The 14,814-nt window shown below is 35.2% G+C and overlaps 2 pseudogenes; both read right to left on the bottom strand.

Annotated features, from left to right (window-relative positions):
* Nucleotides 1-5,409: 5,409 nt before the first annotated feature.
* Nucleotides 5,410-7,551, bottom strand: LOC147821584 (uncharacterized; annotated as a pseudogene).
* Nucleotides 7,552-7,742: 191 nt separating this feature from the next.
* LOC101724966 (uncharacterized) lies at nucleotides 7,743-9,283 on the bottom strand (annotated as a pseudogene).
* Between the last annotated feature and the right edge of the window lie 5,531 nt (nucleotides 9,284-14,814).

The raw sequence follows: 14,814 nt of genomic DNA, 5'->3' as shown, positions 1-14,814 counted from the left end.
TGCTATGCTAAATGAAATAGGTCAAACACAGAATGACAAATGGTTTACGAGCTCCATTATAGGTGAAATTTCAAAAAGTCAAACTCTAAGAAGAGAATATACTGGAGGTTTCCAGGAACTGGGAGTTGTGTCAGGTAAGGGATTTTGGTCATTGTCTACAAAATTCCAATTAGAAGATGAATAAGTTTGGGAACTCTAATGTGTATCATACCAATTACTAACACTCCATTTTTTACTTGAAATTTTCAGACATTGCATTGGGAGTGAATTTATCACTCTGCCTCTGCATGTAATGATAAATTTTTGTGCTGGATGTTTTAATTAGCTTGATTGTAGTAATCATTTTGTGATGTATATGTATATTAAATCAACATGTTTTACATCCTGAATATATATGTATATCTATATAATTTTATCACTTATGATTCAAAAAACACAAAAATTAAGTGCATAATTTAGAAAAAGTGTTTGGCAGGATTGATGCAAATTCATCCTTGCTACTAAGGAAAACATGTTAATGTTTTATTATTAATTTATTAGTAGTTTCACCATCCTAGACTGATAGAACATCACAGACACAGAGCTACTTTGAGCAGTAAGCGTAAAACAATGCTTCCTTTCTAGTAGTCTTAGAGAAAACACTTAGCTTAGAGAAAACAATGCAATTATTTTAATGGTATGAATATCATCTTTTCATAATATAAACTATGAAACATATACCTGGAGTTAATTTGGTTAACTCATGAAGGATAAAATAAGGTTTAAAGTGTATACCTATAATGAAACAATCAGTTTGTAAATTCATAATTTACCTTAAAAACATAAAAGTATTGCTGAGAATATTACAAATATACCCCAAAACACATAGGGTTTAGTTGCCCCCACATATCAGAGAGACTTTGTCCACATTTGTTACCTTTTATACAGCATGCTTAGAAAGGAATATCACTTTATTCTCTTCCATATGCCTCATCCTTACTACATCATCTGCTAAATCAAACTTGGCATCATTATCAGAAAGAAGTAGACTCCTTCAGTGCCTTCCTTGTGCTTTGTGTTAGTTAGCCAAATGCACTTTTGCTTTTCCCAAATCATCAAGTCCATCTGCCAGTAGCCTCTCCAACTCAATATGCCATCTGCCAGGCACTGACCTATCACTCCCCATGGTCTGGATGCCACTTTGTGTGTGTCTGGCATCTCCAAATATTCCCTACTGCACTACATTCTTCCAGAATATAGAGAAATGACTCAACCTGACATTTTAAATCTAGCTAGAGCTGGAGCAAGACGATCTGGTAATGTGAAGCATTCCAACTATTCAGTGCAGTAAGAATTTTCCCAAAATAGTAGCGGAGGAGTTCTTCACTGCAGAGTAAGTCAGTAAGGACTTTTTTCCTAATGAATACTGAGTAAATGGAAAAAATATATATATTTAACTTCATTTACTTCTTTGAGTAAACATGAGAGTAGTTTTGAAACAGGATATGCTTAGAGGCCTAAGTTAGAATTCTGCTTTATAAATACAGAGTGAACACTACTGAGTAGCGTAAGAGTGGAAAAAAGAAGCATAGGCTTTGAAGTACCAGAGAATTCACCAAATCTTGGCTCTCTACTACTAGTTGGTATACTGGGGGCAGCAATTCCAGCTTTTCTGAGTCTCATTTTATTCCTCTGAAAAATGAGGATAAAGCCTATCTCACAGCTTTGTTGCAGAAATTCCCTGAAGCTCTGTACCTTGACATATTATGATAATTTAAAATAAACCTAAGTCATTCAGCTTTTTCTTGATTGATTTAGGGATGTTCATGATAAAACTGTTACATACTTAAGTAACTAACTTCTGGAATGTAACTTGAACTCTGGGGAAAAGGATGCTTAGAATAAAAATGAGCTTCCATTTATTTTTGCATTGAGTTCTTTCAATAAAGATTAGATAAAAATCAATGACATCCCATTAACAGCATAAAACTTTTATATTGACAGAAGTCTGAGTTGTAGACAATTATATCTTTGGTTAAATTTAAAGTTTGCATTTCTACTTTTCTGGTGGGTGGCAGAGAAGAACCACAAAATTGAGTGAGAGATCATTGACAGCTCTTTAAAATGCAGCAGAAATCTTCAAATCAAAAGAGACACCAACAAACACATACTTTTTAAAATGAGAAAAAATGCCTGAAATTTATTTTGAAGTGTTAGTTTGTTAAATAGGCATTCATTTTTAAATATCATGAAAAGAAATTCAATAATGCTGTGATGAACAAACTGTCATTCTGTTATATCAACATTCACTGAATAAAAAGTTTAAAGATGAATAAATCAACTAGTACCACAAAAACTACTGAAGCAAAATATGTGTAAAAATATTGTATTTATGTTGAAACAGAAGAAAATTTTCCAGATGTGAAGGGTGATTGTAATGTTTTATATAAAAATCATTAGACAAATAATATTTAATAAATTATTTGTGAAACATTAGAATAAATAAAATGAATATATATCTATATCTATACCTAATGCATACATGTAGGGATATAGATATATGTAGACATATTTGTGGACAGAATTATACACCATATTATGAATTGTCAATTTTTCTTTTATTTGAACAAAAAATATTCAGGTTATTGTATACGATCATGTGAAATGTATTCAACTTAAAATGCCTAGCCAAAAATATCTGTCACTTCCCTATGTCTCATTTTCCAGAACTAGAACTCTCAAAAGTATTTCACAGAAGATGATTCTCAGAAAAATAGGAAAGATTAGTTTATAATTGGCACAGATAGAACAAGAAAAAATGTGAAAATTTAGTCTATATTCTAGATGGGCTTAGCAATCAGTGATGATATCTGCACATACTAAACTCTTATAATTTACCTATTTACATAGTACCTGGATATTTTGCCATATCCTTTGAAAATATTCAACATTATCCTGGACTAGCTATTACGTTTACCTTTCTTAAAATTTCTTAGCTAATATCTTTCACTAATAGAATGAAAATGTATTGAAAATAAGAGTTTTGGAGGAAAGACAGGGTAGTGAGTAAATCTTTATTCAGTAGGACTTTCTTGTTTTAAATTACTTTGTAATGATTATGAAAAACATAGATATATATGAAATACTTTCATGCATATATGTGTGTGCATATTCTACAGCATTTAAATTAACATGAGTGTCCCGTTTCAAACTTTGAGATACTTTATAAACAGTTTATATTTTTTCATTCAATAAAAAGCACTTGCTAAAAAATGTCAAGAATTATACTTGATGTTGGGAATACAAGAGTGAAAAAATGCTCATTCATGAGTCCTGCCCTCATGGAACTTGTAAACTTACTATACACACACTGAAATTCAAAGTAAAAACAAAGTAAGGGCTGGGGATTTAGCTCAGTGGCTCCGCTGCCTGCCTTGCAAGCTCAAGGACCCAAGTTTGATCCCCGGTACCAAAAAAAACCCCAAAAAACAAAAAAACAAAGTTGAAGTTTACTGTTATTTTAAGGAAAACTTACATTTGACTTTTCTGAATAATTTGCCCCAAAATACAAGACCAGTTGGTTTTCCATTGAATTATGTGCTTAACAAAATTTTCTTAGCACTACTTTGGGTTATCATACCTGACTATTTTTATCCTGTATGTCTCTTTTCATGAACAGATCCAATATGAATGCACAGATGTGACTTTAAAAATAAAACCCTAAGGGTTTGTATTTGTCAAGTCATTCAGAATGTTGAGAGAGTACCTTCCTAAATATATATGAGTATCAGCTATCATGGTATCAGTCACTCAATATAAACACAAATGTCACTTCCATTTTAATGTTCTATTTCCTAGGTTCTCAAGGATGGAAGGCACTTTGAAATTTTCTGATTCTCTAATAAATGTTTATATTATTTGGTGAAAGGACTTTTATACTTCCTTTATTGTATCTTACATCCTCCTCTTTAACTATATGTATTAATTAAGATTATATTTATTGTATTATATTCATTGTTAGAATGTCATATTTAAGTACTAAGGGACATGCTAAAAATCCTAGAGATCATTATATGAAAGTTTAATGCTATTAAGAATCTTTTAGTTTCTTTTTAGTTTCTAATATTTCATAGATAATCAAGATTGAGATCACATTTACTCAAATATGAATGTATCAAAGTTCACTAAAGGAACAGATTTAATATTATATATGTGTGCGTGTGTGTGTGTGTGTGTGTGTGTATGATTGTGATATATAAAGGACTTACAAGGTAGGCTTACAATGAATGCTTACAGAGGCATGTGTGGAAGGATAAAAAAAAAGCTGTCTGCACACTGGACATCTAAAGGACCCCAGTCAAATGTCAAAGGCCTGGAGCTCACTCCAGAGTCCTGTGTAAGTCTGTATCAGGAAGTCACAAGGTTTGTGCTGGAAAGCTGAAGAGCGTGCTGTGGAAGGGTGAAGAGTGCACTGGAAGGCTGGAGATAGGTCTTCAAAAGCAATAGCAAAGACTACAGTTCCTCCAAAGAAGCAGAAATGAAACTTCCTTCTTTTTTCCCTTTTTATTTCATCAAGCCAACAGGGCTATTAGTTGGGGCCACACAAACTCAGGGTAGGTATTCCATCTTCAGTAAGTCCATCATTGAGACACACCTAGATCTGTGCTAAACCAATCTGCTAGGAATTTCTTATTCAAGTCAACACCATAATTAACTGTCACAATTCACCTCTTATCAATTTGATAACCAAACACATTTTCTCAAATAGTATTCTCCAGATAAAATAGCAAATTCATAATTATGCCTAACATGCTACAAGTATCCTGTGTACAAATGAAACCGCACTAATTTTTCCCCAGAATATAAGGCAAAGTTTTTCTTTTGATGATTCTTATTTCTAATACTTCATAATTGCAACATTGTAATATAAGTTTAATAATACTTAAGAATCAATATTAAGTCTATCAATATTATGTTACAAAGAGAGAAAATAAAGACTCCTGCTTAATACATGTGTATATATGCACAAGCATATTAACAAAATAGGAGGGATAAATTACAGTTAAAATCTTCATTTCTATGACAAGTCATTTGGTCATAACTAGTACTTATATTTACTTTCTTCTACAAGCCACTTTGTATTTCCTGTGCCTTCAACCAGCACCTCAGAAGGTCTTGGTTCTTTTCCTGGTGGGTTAAACCATACATTCATTTCTGAAAGTTTTTGGCCATTTGTCATCCTGTTTGGATTGGTTGTTGTAGTTTCCCATTGACCTTAATAATAGGGCAGGATAATACTAGAAGGGACCCTAAGGGATCTTCTGCAATCCATGTATATTCTTTCTTCCCTCCATAGTGGAGCAATAGTCGAATATCTCCCTTGATAGTCTGGATCAATCAGCCCTACAAATACTATAACTCAGTTTTAGCTCATTTACTCAGAAGAATGAGAAGCTCAAAATGACCAGGGAGAAGTCTTAGCTGCCAGTTCAATGAAATCATTGTGCTTCTGGGAGCAAGGCTTCTCTGCTCTGGAGCTAAGACTTCTAAGCCAGCAGAGGATATGGTTGTGAGAACAGAAAGCAGAAATTCTGCTATTGGATCACCCTGGGTAATGGTGAGTGGTATAAATCCCACTTCCACCCCTTGATTCCTGTACCTATGAATCTTGGCTGCTGGAGGCATGGTGTCATATAATGGATGTTGATTCAAAGCATAAACACCCTTTTGAATAACTTTCCCTCAGCCCTGGAAGGTATTGCCACCTAGCTGATGCTGAAACTATTTTCAAAAAGAAATTTCACATTTCTATAAATCTAGCTACTTCTAGAGGGTGAGGAACATGGGAAGACCAGTAAATTCCATGAGAATGAGCCTCATTTCTTTGGTCATGAAATGTGTACCTTGGTCAGAAGCAATGCTGTGTTGCATACCATGGTGGTGGATAAGGCATTCGGTACATCCACATATGGTAGTTTTGGCAGAAGTATTATGAACAGGGAAGGCAAATTCATACCCAGAATAAGTATCTATGCTGGTAAAAACAAATCACTTCACTTTTCATGATAAAAGTAAGTGGTCCAATATAATCAAACTGATGCAGGTTGCAGGCTAATCACACTAGGGAACAGTGCCATATTGAGGACTCAGTGGTGGTCTCTGCTGTTGATGGATTTGACATTCAGCAGTCCATTTAGCCAGATTAGCCTTGATGAGTGGAAATTCACATTTCTGAGTCCATGCATAGCCTCCATCCCTGATACTATGGCCACTTTGTCCATGAGCTCATTGGGCAATGACAGGGGTAGCTAAAGGGAAAAGTTGACTGTTGTCTACAGAATGGATCATAGCATCCACTTGATTATTAAAGTCACCTTATGCTGAGGTCACTTTTTGATGAGCATTTTCATGGTACACAAATCTTTTTACATCCTGCAGCCATATGGATAGGTCTATCCATGTACCTTTTTCACTAATATCTTTGTCATCAATTTTACTGTCATGTTCCTTCCAAGTCCCAGACAACCCAGCCAGACCATTGGCTATACAGCCCATGAAACAGCATATAGTACCACATCTGGCCATTTTTTTCTTCCAAGTGTATGATGAGTTGGAATGTCAGAAGATTTAACACTGAAGATTTACCTTCACTGCTGTCCTTCAGGGATGTCCTGGAAAGAGGCTGTAGTTCTGCAACTGTCCACTTTTAGGTGGTGCATGCATAATGCCCAAAATGATCTATAAACCAGGCCTTCACCTTTTGATCCTCTGTCAGCTGATAATATGAAGCCATAGACTCTGCTGCAGGGGAACTGAAGGATGCATAGCAGGACTAGGAACCATGGGTATTAGTTCAACTTCTTCCTGTAACTTATTTGTGCACTCTGGACCTGCTCAGGCTCAGTCACATATGTGCCACATTTATTTAATCATGGATTTTCTGTGCACATACAACTTTATGACTTGGTGGATCGGGTAATATTAAGTTCATGATGGGCAGGCTAAGTGGCATGGAAATCTGGTGTCCCATGGTCAAGCATTCTATTTTCACTAAGGACAAGTAGCAGGCCAGAAGCTACTTTTCAAAGGGAGTGTATTTGTTTGCAGATGATGGCAAAGCCATTCTAAATCCTAAAGGCCTCCACTTCAATTCATCTATGGTGGCTTGTGAGAGACTCCAAACAATATCCCTATCTGCCACTGACACATCAAATACCATTGCATCTGTTTGATCATATGGTCCCAGTGGCAGAGCAGCCTGCACATCAGCTGGGACCGGTTTCAAGGCCTTCTCTTGTTCTGGACTGCATTCAAAAATAGCAGCTTTTTGAATCACACAGTAAATGAGCTGGAGTAAATCACCTAAGTGAGCAATATGCTGCCTCCAAAATCCAAATATCTCTACTAGGCATCGTACCTGTTTTTCTGGCTGTATGCAACAAAGTATCCCACACCTAAGAAGGGATATATGCATTCCCCACACCACTGGACTCCTATAACTTTTACTGGGGTGAAGGGACTTTGAAATTTAGTTTGATTTATTTCCCATCTCCTGGCATACAAATGCTTTACTACAAGTCCAGAGTGTTTTGTACCTCCCACTCACTTGATCCAAGCAGCCTATTGTTATGAATATAATGGAACAGTGTAATATCTTGTGGAAGGAAAGGCTATCAAGGTCCCTGTGAAGTAAAATGTGACAGGGCTGGAGAGTTAATATAACCCTGAGGTAGACAATGAAATTGTTTTGCTGGTCTTGCCAGCTAAAAAGGAAATTGTTTCTTGTGGGCCTTATGGATAGGTATGAAAAAGTTGGCATTTGCCAAAGCAATAGCTACATACCACATACCAGGAGACATGCTATTCTTCTAAAGCAAGGAAACTACAACTATTACAGAGGTAGCAATTAGTCATCACTTGGTTGAGCTTACGGTAATCCGCCATCATTCTCTAAGACCCAATTGTCTTATGCACAAGCCAAATTGGAGTATTACATAAGGATGTGCTGGGAACCACTATCTCTGCATCTTTCAAATACTTGATATTGGCATTAATCTCTGCAGTCCCTCCAGGGGGCAATACTCTTTTTGGTTTACTATTTTTCAGATATAAGAAACTGTAATGGCTTTCATTTGGCCTTTCCAACCATAATAACTCTCACATTACAGTTCAGAGAACCAATGTGAAGATTATGCTAAGAATTAACTATATCTGTCTCAATTATTCATTCTGGAACTGTGGAAATAACTACAGGATGGATTCAGGGACCTTCTGGTTAATTGTACCTTTGCTAAAACTCTATTGACCACCTGAACTCCACAGCCCCCTACTCTTACTGGAGGGTCACAGATATGTTTGTGATCCCATGGAATCAGTGTTAGTTTAAAACCAGTGTTCAGTAGACCCCTAAATGTCAAATTATTTCCCTTTCCACAGTGGGCAGTTCCTCATGCAAAAGGCCTTTGGTTCCTTTGAGGAAGGATGGAAGAAAGATTGGCAGTATAAATTTTTGGTAATACACCAGGAAACTTCCTCAAACTTCCTCATTCTTTTATTCAAGGGGTTTTGTTCTGTAAAGTGTTTTAAATCTGGGAATTGGTTGATGGGCCATGATTCTCTGTTACCATGATTTGAGGTAGGTCTTTGTTCATTTGCACTTAAAAGTTTCTGATTACATATAATTCTAATAAAAATGTAGTAGTTTTTCTATTTCACTTTTGAGAAGACCATGGCTAATCAGCCAATGCTATCACATGTCAGACATTTCTGATGATTGCTCTGCTTCTGCTGTCCATTTTGGTGAGTAAGGGCACCTTGTCTTTGATAATTGTGTACTGCCACTTGACATCTGAAACTCTGAGATCAAATTGCACCTGCTGCCCTTAAGTTTCCAAACTGAGTGACTATATTTCCCACTGTAAGGTCTGGCACACACAGCAGAGCAATGACAGAGCTCTTCAGGGATGCTGGTGCTCTCTGTACAAATAGTTTTAAGATATTCATGAAGGGTGCATCTTCTGGATCATCCCATTGTGGAGGATTAGGTTTATTATGACATATTTACTCCAGCATTCTTATTTACCTGAACCTTTGAATCCCCTCATCAGCAGTAAACCAAGTAATATCAGGCAACTCATGCTCATTTACAGTGTGCCAACTTTTGATCTATACTTCTGCTGACCAGCCAAATAAATTATTAATACCTTTTGTAATTCCATGAGCTAAAAGATAAAATTCAGAATCTCTACTTAATGGGCCTATATTGAACAACAGCTTGATCCAGCTGTATGTTTTTCCCCACCATTATCCCAAGCCCTTAAAATCCATTCTTATATTTGTTAGTCATAGCTCTGCTTATAAAAGTTTAAAAAATTCAAGAAATTCTTTGGGAATATAGCAGACCTCCTCATGAGTCACACTGTGTACCTCATTTTTAGGAGTCTTCTGGGATTTGAGCTTGGTTGTAGGCCTAGAGGCAAAAGTAGGTGGTGAGGATGGATCCTGAGGAGGGTCAACATTATCATGCTTGCTAACTGCATCAGGAAACACAAGATTAGTTTCCTCAAGAATAGGAGGAAAAGCCAATGCCACAAGGGGTAGGGGTGGGGATGTCTCTACCACTGTGAGTGGGGAAATTCTTCCTCTTGCAAAATAATCTCTATGATTTAGGAGCTCAATGTCCCCAGCTTCATCAGGATACTCCCAAACATCTTCCATCCCAATTTATTGCATCCTATTCTTTTCTGATCAATGCCCTCACTTTTACTTCAGATACCATTTGAGGATGAGTATTAATCTTATGCGCTATCAAAGCAAGTAAAATTATGAAGCCTTATGCTTGGTTTTCTTCAGTCTCAGCCCTGCAGATAAAGAAAAGAAGATTCTCTTTCATGACCCAGTTAGAAATTTTTAGATCATTTTTATGTGCCTGGAGCTGAGAATTTCAATTTTTGAGCTTCTTATTTTCCTTTATTAATCTGTCTTTACACTTAGAAGACATTGGATTTTTATTCATGCTTGGATTTTCCTTTAGTAATTTGTCCAGATATGCTAAGAGCAACCAGCCAGTATCGCATTTCTCACAGTCAGAAATATTAAAAGGTATTGTACATTGAGTCACTAAATTCCTTACATCTCACAAGTGGTCAGCTGGGATAATCAAATGGATCCACATTGTGTATTATGTTAAACAGTTCACAATGTGGACTACAGTATTCCTCACATTATCAGAAGGAGAGACCATGACAGCTTTAAGAATGCCTACTCTGGGAACCAAAAGTTCATCCTTACAATTCTGTTTCTCAAAAGCCACTCTCGATACCAAAATCTGGGTTGGTTGGTGTTCACTGGAGGAACAGAATATATATGGAATATAAAGGATTTATAAAATAAGCTCACAATGACTGCCTACAGAGTCAGGTGTGGAAGAATATACAAGTCATCTGCATACTAGAGATCTGAAAGATCCAGTCAAAAGTAGAAGGCCTTGGGCCAGGGATTTAGCTCAGTGGTTCCAGCACCTGCCTTGCAAGCACAAAGTCCCAAGTTTGATCCCTGGTACCTAAAAAAACAAAAAAAAAAGTAGAAGGCCTATTTCTCACGGGAGAGTCTTCTGCAAGTTCGTGTCAGGAAGCTAAAGGGTCTGTTCTGAAGGTTGGATAGAGAGTCTGCACTTTAAGCCTGATGAGTCTATGCTAGAAGCCAGAAAAGGAGCATACAATGACAATGGCAATGACTACAAGCTCCTTCAAACAGACCTCCAAAGCGAGACTTGCTTCTTCTTTTCCTTTTTATTCTATTCAGGCTACAAGCCTATTGGTTGGAGTGACCCATAACCAGGGCTCATGAGTCCTCTGCCCTCAGTAAATCAATCACCCAGAACTGTGCTAAACCAATCAGCTAGGCATTTCTTATACAAGTGGACACCACAGTTACCTGTCACAATAAATAACTACATAAAATAATATATATATTTATACAAAAGCTTACCTCCAACTAACTAGATTTTTTACTCACTGAATAGTTTTCTGATTTTTATTTATAAATTATGTACTATGTCATATAGATTTATGAGATCGTTTTGAAGTCTTATTGAAAATTTATCATCTTTAATTTGAATGTAAATGTATTGGTGAAATTGATAAAATATTTACTTTAAAAAATTACACTCTATTGGGAGCTGGGGATTTAGCTCAGTGGCACCGCGCCTGCCTCACAAAGCACAAGGTTCTGAGTTCAATCCCTGGTTCCACACACACAAAAAATTACATTCTATTTATTTGACAATTACCTTAAAAGAGAAAACTATATTGAAAATAAGAATTCCTTTTTCTAGCATGTCTGGGCAAGAAGTAATATGAACAGCATAATCATATCATATTGATTTAAAAGGCAATTTAAACATTATGTAGGCTATAATAATATTTAACCATCTGCATATACATAGAAATATATTTCAGCATCAAAGTGCTGAAGTTATGATAAAATATTAACAATGGTTATCTTTATAAAACAGAAATATATGTGTTTATGGCTATTTCTTCATGTATTTCTATATGCTAATATTATTCTGTGTTTATGTAACACATCATAAAACATGTTAAATGTGACATAAAAAGTGGTAAAATGTTATGTATATTTTATAATGATTCCTTTTTAAAGTAATTACAATTAATGGCCTCTGGGCCATAAATGCTAAAACTCTAATTATCTTGGCAATCCACTTATGTTTAACTACTAATTGCCACAAAGAGAAGGAGATATTTGTATATTCGTAATTAAGTCCTGATTGCCATATCCATAATAGTTCTAGTCATGTAATTAGGCTATGTATTACAGAAAACCTCTATAAACAACATTTCATTAAATATACCTGTCCAAATACAATAGGCTATCCAATGAAACAAAATCTTCAAATATTGTCAGTAAACTAGAGGCTATGCAATTGGTAGCGTTATTATTTTGACAATTCAGTATTCATTTAAATGTCACCTTAAATTTCTGTGAACAAAGTCACACATTGAAAAGCCTTTTCCTGTAATGTAGTCCTGTACAGCTTGTTTTACATTTTATTTGCTTCTAATACTTACATAGTTGTCCGATTCTCACTCTAGTTTAAAAATTTCTTTATAAAGGGAAAAGACAAGAAAGATTACTTTAAGCAAGTCAGAGATTATCACAGTGTATATGTTAAAATGTTTAATAGTTTATCTTTAATGCTGCAATACAACTTTAGCTTCAGGATGTGAATACTTGTAAAAGAATTAAAAAAAAAAAACATAGAACATGGCTGTGAATGCATCCACAGAGAGACTTTCATGATACTATAGAATTAAAAATTTAAAAGAGATCAAGTTATTAAACTAAATTATCATCCTCTGATTGAGAAATTCTTAGATAAATATTTTGCAATCTAACAAGCTAATAATTTATGTGAAGAGAGCTGTAAATATGTTTCCTTAGGCATTAGGAATCTTATGTTAAAAGAAACACATGATTTAAATGTATTTTAATATGAAAAATAATAATTAACAAAATCCATACCCACACATATTACAGTCAAGCAAATATAAATAAATTACCTATGTAATTTATTCACATAAAAACTTTGGCTACATCTTACACATGTCATCATTTACTAGATATCTGCCTCTTTATTGCTTTATATTTTTGCATTTTCTGTTAAAGCATAAATCTTTTATAGTAAAATGCATACTTTTAAAGGAAATTCTACCTTTGTATACACTCTTATAGCCACTACCTAGAGCAGTATTACACGTTCATCACACTCAGAGATGTTCGTTCCTAGTCAACCATTTTCCCAGTCAATACTCCTAGTAAAATCATTGACTTTTTTTTCTGGAGATCATGTAATTGGTTTTATAAAATATGTATTCTTCTGTGTATGACCATTCATGCTCACCATACACATTTTTAAATTAATACACTATACATCAAATATCAGTTGTTTGTACATTGTATTGCTGAATAGTATTCAATTTTGTGAAATATATCCCTATTTATCTATTATATCCTGAGGAATATTTGCTTTGCTTTAGTTGTGTTTGTTATTCTATTTTTAATTTTATTTTTAATTGCAAAAAATAATTTTATGTTTTGTAGGACACAATGTAGAATTTTATATTTACATTGTGTATTGACTAAATCTGGTTAATTGAAAAGTACCTCAGTTTATACACTTATTGTTTTTTACTTATTAAGTTTATTGGTACATTTTAGATATACAATATGATAACATTCATAACTGGGAATTTGTTTTTTTATTTATACATTAATTGGAACATTTTAGGTATGCAATACATTTACATTTATCATTGGGTAATTGTACCTGAACATGATGTATCTTAGTTTTTATGTTTTCCCCCATTACCTATGTGCCCTTCACCCCCACCACCCTTCCCTATTTACATAGATTTATTTCCATTTTTTTTTCTTTCTCATAATTTTTCCTTTCCTTCCTTCCCTTCCCATTCCCCTCCAACCACCCCTACCCCTTTGGACCTCTGTCTATTTCAAATTATCAATTATTCATTTTAATCATGTTCCTCCTTATTTACACTTTCAGTTTCTCACACTAGAGATACTATTCAGTATTTACACATGTGTGTCCTATTTATTCCACTTAAGAGTATGGCCTCAATATGAATTCATTTAGCTATAAATATCTCTAGTTTCTCACTCTTTATGGCTGAGTAGTACTCCATTTTATAAAAAAAACCCCACATCTTCTTTATCCAATTTCCAGTTGATGGGCATTTGGGCTGTTTCCAAACCTTAGCTATTACAAACTGTGCTGCTATAAACATAGGTGCACATATATCACTGTGGTATGATTCTTTTAATTCTTTGGGGAGGGCACCCAGTAGGGGAATAGCTGGGTCAAATGGGACCTGTAGTCCTAGTTCTTTGAGGTATCTCCATAAGGATTTCCACAGTGGTTGCACCAGTCTGCACTCCCACCAACAATGGAGAAGGGTTCCTTCTCTCCACACCCCTGCCAGCATTTGTTATTGGTTGATTTCTTGATAGCAGCCATTCTTTGTGGGGTGAGGTGGAATCTCAGTGTTGTTTTCATCTGCATCTCTCAAATGACCAGTGATGTTGAACATTTTTTCATGTATTTATTTGCTATTTTTACTTCTTTGTCTGAGAAATGTCTGTTAATTTCGGATGCCCATTTTTGAATTGGGACTTTGAATTTGGGGGGGGGGGTTCTGATTTTTTTCAATTCTTAATATATTCTAGATAGTAGACCTTTGTCTGAGGTACAGCTGGTAAAAATTTCTTCCCATATTGTAGGTTGTCTCTTAGCTCTGTTGGTAATTTCTCTTGCAGTGCAGAAGCTTTTTAATAAGATGAGATCCCAGTTGTTGATTCTTTGTGTTAGCTCCCCTGCTACTGAAGTTTTGTTCATAAAGTATTTTCCTTTGCCAATCTCATTGAGAGATCTACCTAACTTATCTTTCAGCAAGTTTAGTGTTTCTGTCTTGATACTTAGCTCTTTAATCCACTTTAATCTTAGTTTAGTGCACTGTGATAGGTATGGGTCTAGTTTTAATCTTTGGAAGGTTCAAATCCAGTTTTTCCAACACCATTTATTGAACAGGCTATCTTTTCTCCAATGAGGGCGATTGGCTCCTTTGTCAAAGATGAGGTGGTTGAGCATGTCTGGAGTTGTTTCTACATCTTCTAATCTATTCCACTGATCTTTGGGTCTGTTTCTTTGCCAATACCATGCTGTTTTTATCACAGAAGCTTTGTAGTATAATTTCAAGTTGGGGATTGTGATACCCCCAGCCATGTCTCTGTTGCCTA

This window comes from Heterocephalus glaber, unplaced genomic scaffold, assembly GCF_053883595.1.
Source record: "Heterocephalus glaber isolate CG9 unplaced genomic scaffold, H.glaber_assembly_v1.0 deba00001729, whole genome shotgun sequence".
NCBI classification, from domain to species: Eukaryota; Metazoa; Chordata; class Mammalia; order Rodentia; family Bathyergidae; genus Heterocephalus; species Heterocephalus glaber.
Note: the sequence above shows the minus strand (reverse complement) of the source record. Positions and strands in the feature narration are given on the sequence as shown.